Here is a 6,000-nt window from a genome sequence, read left to right on the forward strand (position 1 = left end):
CTAATAGTTTAACAACTATTTTCGTGACTTTTTTTATTCAATACTAAGTTATTAACGGGTTTATTCCTGTTAAACATATTAAGTTTTTATCAAATTATTTAAGTGTTTCAAGTGCTAACTTTAAGAGCGGAAAATGCCCTAAAACATATCCCCAACATTTTTACGTTAAATTGTATGTTAGCACCAAATAATAGTATTTAACAGTATTAAGAGTCAAATAAAATAAGAGTAACAACTTTGTATCAGGAATTTCTTCTGCTGACGGTCCCCCAAACACTATAGCCACCTATTGGTACGATATTCAGTTTTCTTTATTGGGTTTCAGCGATCGTAAGGGCTGTAGCAACTATCACTTTTAATCATTCAAATGCCATAAGGTTCACGTGTAAAAGATATTAATTTTCGTAATCCTTGCTTAATTTAGTTTAAAATACATTATTTCGATTCGAAATGGAACGCTGATCACGAATATCGGCTTTGTTTTGACATTTAACTTAACAAAATGGAGAAAAACGAAGAAAAGGACCGTGGGAAAATTGCCTCCAAAACCGTCAAAAATTGACCATCGTGGGAATTGCTTGAAAATGACAGAATATACTCAAAATTTAATGAAGATTCCGAGAAAATTGCTATTTTTTTCATAACATCAACCGTTTTGGAAATACACCGAATTTAAAAACTACTGGCGCGCCAGTACGCTACAGCGCTAGCGTGAAACATCAAACTTATCAATCCTATGTATTTCCATATGTTATTTTCACTAGTCACACTTGTTGCGGTGTTTTATATAAGAAGAAACAATACATTCCCCATGGTGTCGGGCTTATATATTTTGTCGGGCTTATTTTCAAGCCTTAACTTCTTGAACATCGGGAGCCGTTGAGTGAAACATAACTTGATACCTTACCAGTAGATGGCTATACTGTTTGATGGGTCGTCTGTCAGTATAAATTCATTGTTCATCGTGTTGGCGCGTCAACAGTAGTTTGAGAAAGCTTATTTTGTCTAGCTTATTTGTCGGGCTTATTTTTAAGCCTAACTTCTTGAATACCGAGAGCTTTTGAGTGAAGTCAAACTTGATTCCTTACCAATAAATGGCTACACTGTTTGGTGGGTAGTCTGCGGTATAAATTCAAGGTTTACCAAATCTAGCTTCCAGCATTTTTGTTATGCTGGCATGTAATCTAAGTTTTGTAATTTTAGGTGATGGCATTCGTGTTACGCTTAAGTCAAGATCTACTCTACTATGGGATAAATTTTTCGTAGAATCTACTAGAGCTATGTGTTGCAGTGTCATGCTGATGGTAAAAAGTGTATTCAATTTTAAATAACTTTTCAATTTCTTTCTGTGTATTTGCAGTGACGTGACACTTCTGGTGGCTGGGGTTAACTAGGGACACATCTTTTCCATTTTCCCATCCAATCTGCGAAACAACTTTGATTGTTTGTTATAACTACACCAACATTCCCTACGTAACCCAACAATACAAAACTAACCATTGTAAACCCGAAAGACAACCAGCCATCTCTCTGTTTTCATTTGGTTTTTGCTTAGTATCTTCCTGTGCGAGAGAAAATTAAAAAGTTATGTTTTAATTTAAGACACAAAGGAAATTTGATTTATAACAAGTTGTTGACCGCCTCTACGCTCACAACAATTAGTGATAATTAGTCTGTTGGGAATCACTAAAATTTCAACAATAAAAATATAAAAAAAAAAAGAAAAACCGCGGTTTGCCCCGATCAAAGACGATCGGGGCCGAGCCCTAGTCTCGAGTTGAATTCACCGACCATTTTGAAATGTGTTGCAACGCTGCTTGAGTTTTGATAACCGGCATCAGTCGCCATTTTCTAGTTCTGTGTCGTGTGTGAGATTGGTGGCGTGCATCTGACGCGCGAAATATTGGACACATGAGGCAGCAATGGTAAAGTAATACTTAAGTGAATGTCTCTTTAATTTTAATTTAATGTGAGAATAACTAATATTTGAAACTCCTTTTCAAATGACTAAATGAATGGTACGTTATTAAGAAGAATCTTTAAGAAGTAATTCTTTTTATGCAGAGTCCTTGTATTTTTTCTTCTAAATTTTAAAGAATATCACAAGTTGTGAACAAGAATTCGTGGTGCCTTGGCCCTCGTTCTCTCATCTCCATGCCAGATGGCCTTTAAGAAGGATCATAAATGTATGGTAATATTATTTTTCCACATTCCACTATTACATAATTCTTTGCTATTATTTTTATCCCATACCATGAACGCAAGAAGAGTTTATCTGTTTGCTATCTTGGACGGCAACTCGTGTCCTTAAAAGTAATCACGACAGGCACATTGCGATACAGGATTGTGGAGACAAACATTGTGGTTCCAGCTATTATCCTTAGGTAGTCGAGACGTTTAATAATGCTTGGCGTTACAACTGTTTTTAAAATTATTGTTAATTGAAATTTTTTCATTCAAGACATTTGCAGCTTCTGAGCACTGAGAAAAGATTGTTGCTGATGTAGAGTTTTTTATCGTTGGACCCCACAGTCCAAGACAGAAATAAATAGGACAAAAACTTCCATCTGCATTACTAACAAAAGAAAAGGCACATTTTTAGATTGGCTTAATTGATCTACTTTTTTTCTGTCTGGGGTCACAAGGTAAGTGTTTTCTTGTATTTGTAGTGTGATTACTTTAATATGGTTTTACCCGTAGTGTCATGAAGCTGGCCACACCTCGAAAGGCTGCCTGAATCTATTCAGTGAATTGACAGAAAGTTGGAAAGCAGCATCAGCAATACATTCCGGAAGCTGTGACATGCATTGAAAAGGAACTGTTTAAGGGCATGGTCTTTGGCTATCTTTATATTCATTGATTAAGTCATCTAAAATTTAACATTTTATCATGCAGGCGGCGGAGTGAATGTTTCCCCAAGAAAACATTGTTAACATTCACCACCACCAGAAACTTTAATTTGAGAATACCTAATATTTGAAACTCCTTTTCAAATTACTAAATGAATGGTACGTTATTAAGAAGGAACTATAAGAAGTAATTCTTTCCGTGCAGAGTCCTTGTATTTTTTCTTCTAAATTTTAGAGAATATCACAAGTTGTGAACAAGACATTGTGGTGCCTTGGTCCTCGTTCTCTTATCTCCATGCCAGATGGCCATTAAGAAAGATCATAAATGTATGGTAATATTATTTTTCTACATTCCATTATTACATTATTATTTGCCATTAGTTTCATCTTATACCATGAACGCAAGAAAAGTTTATCTGCTTGCTATCATTGACGGTAACTTGTGTACTTAAAATTAAGCATGACAGGCACGTTACGATAAAAGCAACCTTCCCCTTAGTGTCATGAAGCTGGCCACACCTCGAAAGGCTGCCCGAATCTATTCAATGAATTGAAGGAAGATGGAAAGCCAAGTGAGTAATACATTCAGGAAGTTGTGACATGCGATTAAAAGGAACTGTTTAAGGGCATCGTCTGTGGGGAACGACTTCAGTTGCAGTTATTCCTAATACTTAATTAGTTAAGGTAATACTTTATGGGTTCTTCGTTCGTTTATTACGCATTTCATGTTTGTACTGTTCTTAGATATTGCCGGCGTCAACTATGTCGTAAATTATGACTTACCAACTTATATTGAAGAATGAAGAGTATGATCATCGTGTTGGTCGAACGAGCGGCGTGGGAAATGTCGATGACGAAGAAAGAGATGGACCTAACGCTGGAGAGTGTGTTTGTTTACTAAGGTAAAAACCTACTCCAGTGGGTTATTTAATTATATTTCTCTGCCCTTGTGTTCGTAATTAATAATCCTTTTTTTTTTTTAGCCCAAGGCCGATGTACCGTCATTCATGCAAGCGATGGTCCCAGGCCTGAGTTACGACTTTAGCGCCCCTTCGACTCAAGGGGTTTCGCTAGTCGAGATAGGCGCTGAGTAAGTTAAGACCTAAATAGTTTTTATTACTTGTTGATCTAATTTAATCTATTAGCAGTTCGGCGATAAACTGGATTTGCTGCCTTGCCCACTGAAGTTGAAGAGAGTTGGGGTTAACTCAATGTAATTAACCAAAATTCGTATCCAAGAACATCTTGGAATTTGAAATGTCTGTTTGAAAATTTGATTACGTGGTTATTTTGCTAACCCATTTACCTGAATAGAGGAAAAATTCATTTTGTGTAAGGAAACAGTTAATGGGAATATTTTAAATTATTCTTCTCCATTTTTAGTGTGCTTATTTTTTAAATTTAACGTATAACTACATAGCTATCAAAATCTATAACTATCTATGTAAGAACAGTTATGGCGTATCGGTAGCGTGCTGTCCTACAGTGCGAAAGGTCTGTGGTTCGAATCCCAGCATGGTTACTATTGCTTGGCGCCCAGAAAAATCTGGAACGCTGGCGTGGTCGTCCCAGAAAAAATTCTGGGATGCTACCGACCATCCGATCGTCGAGGAAAAAGAATTTTTCCTTTTTTTGCCATTTTTCGTTATTTCGACAAATAAACGTGTTCTAAAAAAAGAAAAATACATGCCTGGCTTATCTGAGTATTGAACCCTAGACCTTCGGCTTCTGAAGCCAATGCTCTACCACTGAGCTATTTCACATATTTAAATACTACTATTACTAATAGTGAATTTAGGAATACGGTTTGAACTTGGAAAAAAAAAACAAGCCTCCTTTTTGTTTCCTGACCATTCACTGGCTCAAAATATCGAAGCCAAGACCTAGGCCACTTGCCTTTCCGAATTCCAATACCTAAGATACCCGATTACCCATTTTTTCTCGGACGGAGGTTTTTCTATCAGACCATCAGTTGTACCCAGGTGTTCTTTTCACAGAACCGACTTCGTTTTTTTTTCCTTTTTCGTTTTTCCGACCTGCAAGTTGATCGTGGTGGCAATGACGCATTTAGCATTGAAAAATAAACAATTGCCGCAGCACAAAATAGAGTTCAGACAACGTTGTGTATTTGTGAAACACAGACAAAGAAAATAGGAATTTTTGAATTTTTTTTACAAAAAAAAAAAGAACAAAAACAAACATGGAAAAATCCGCCATTTTTATCTAAATCGAAAAGCGTACATCACAACATACACAGCCACGTTGCACGACAACAGAACTATAAAACTTGTTTTTTTTCTTTGTTTTGTTTTTGCTTTTGTTTTTGGTTGTTTTGTTTTTTTCTTTTCCCCACAGAAAATGAAAGAAAAATGAGAAATTCTTCTTACCACTGCTGATGTTGCTGATACCACCAAGATTCGTAGCTGATGTCTGCTCTTCCGACGACGATCTTCGACGCGTTGATCCAGCTGGAGGACGTGAAATTAATTGACAAGGAAAACGTGAAACTGGAATACGGATTGGAGGGAATTGAGGAATACGTGTTGGACTTCGAAAAAAATACAACGATACCATGAAAAACAGGCGATGACGAGGCGACCACGAGGCGATGGTGGCGCGACGGGCGAAGAGAAGACGGGGCGATGGGCAAGGCGAAGACGGGGCGACGGGCGAGACGAAGACGGGATTGACGGGCAAAGCGTAGTCGTGTTTTGACTTGTCTTGTTGTCACCATAGGTCTCAACACTTAATCCCAACAATACATAACCAGACTTGTGTGGCCGTTCAAACAGAATGTGGTCCCTTGGAAGGAATACTTCTTTGTCGTTAGATAAGATATAAACAAACATTGCAACTCAAAACTAAAATAAAATAGTGTAATGTAATCGATAATTTGTTTTTGAAATGTTTGTCTTTTATATTAATCTCGAAGTTTGAAGTGGTATCATCATTGTTGGTACATTTGGATGGTAGACTACTTAGGATACCAGAAGGATCCTGTGGAATTCAACTCAGAATCAAACCACTCACATTCGAATTGAGTGACTATCAACATACCGTTCTAGTATGGCTTACCTATATCCTTCCATCAACATCTGAAAGACTCTTTTCCTCGTCCTCACGTAAAGTGTGATAGGTGGAAGTGATGCAA

At 37.1% G+C, this 6,000-nt stretch overlaps 2 long non-coding RNA genes across 2 annotated transcripts; both read left to right on the forward strand.

Moving 5' to 3' along the window:
* Nucleotides 1-1,023: 1,023 nt before the first annotated feature.
* LOC130703257 (uncharacterized) lies at nt 1,024-1,567 on the forward strand. Its single transcript, XR_009004614.1, has 3 exons — nt 1,024-1,137; nt 1,204-1,304; nt 1,361-1,567. It is a non-coding gene; the product is annotated as an uncharacterized LOC130703257 (long non-coding RNA).
* A 394-nt stretch (nt 1,568-1,961) lies between these two features.
* On the forward strand, nt 1,962-3,912 carry LOC130703255 (uncharacterized). Its single transcript, XR_009004611.2, has 11 exons — nt 1,962-2,186; nt 2,269-2,384; nt 2,462-2,645; nt 2,701-2,833; nt 2,896-3,008; nt 3,085-3,176; nt 3,231-3,284; nt 3,349-3,421; nt 3,475-3,533; nt 3,594-3,751; nt 3,833-3,912. It is a non-coding gene; the product is annotated as an uncharacterized LOC130703255 (long non-coding RNA).
* Nucleotides 3,913-6,000: the final 2,088 nt, after the last annotated feature.

This window comes from Daphnia carinata, chromosome 6 (assembly GCF_022539665.2).
Source record: "Daphnia carinata strain CSIRO-1 chromosome 6, CSIRO_AGI_Dcar_HiC_V3, whole genome shotgun sequence".
NCBI lineage: Eukaryota > Metazoa > Arthropoda > Branchiopoda > Diplostraca > Daphniidae > Daphnia > Daphnia carinata.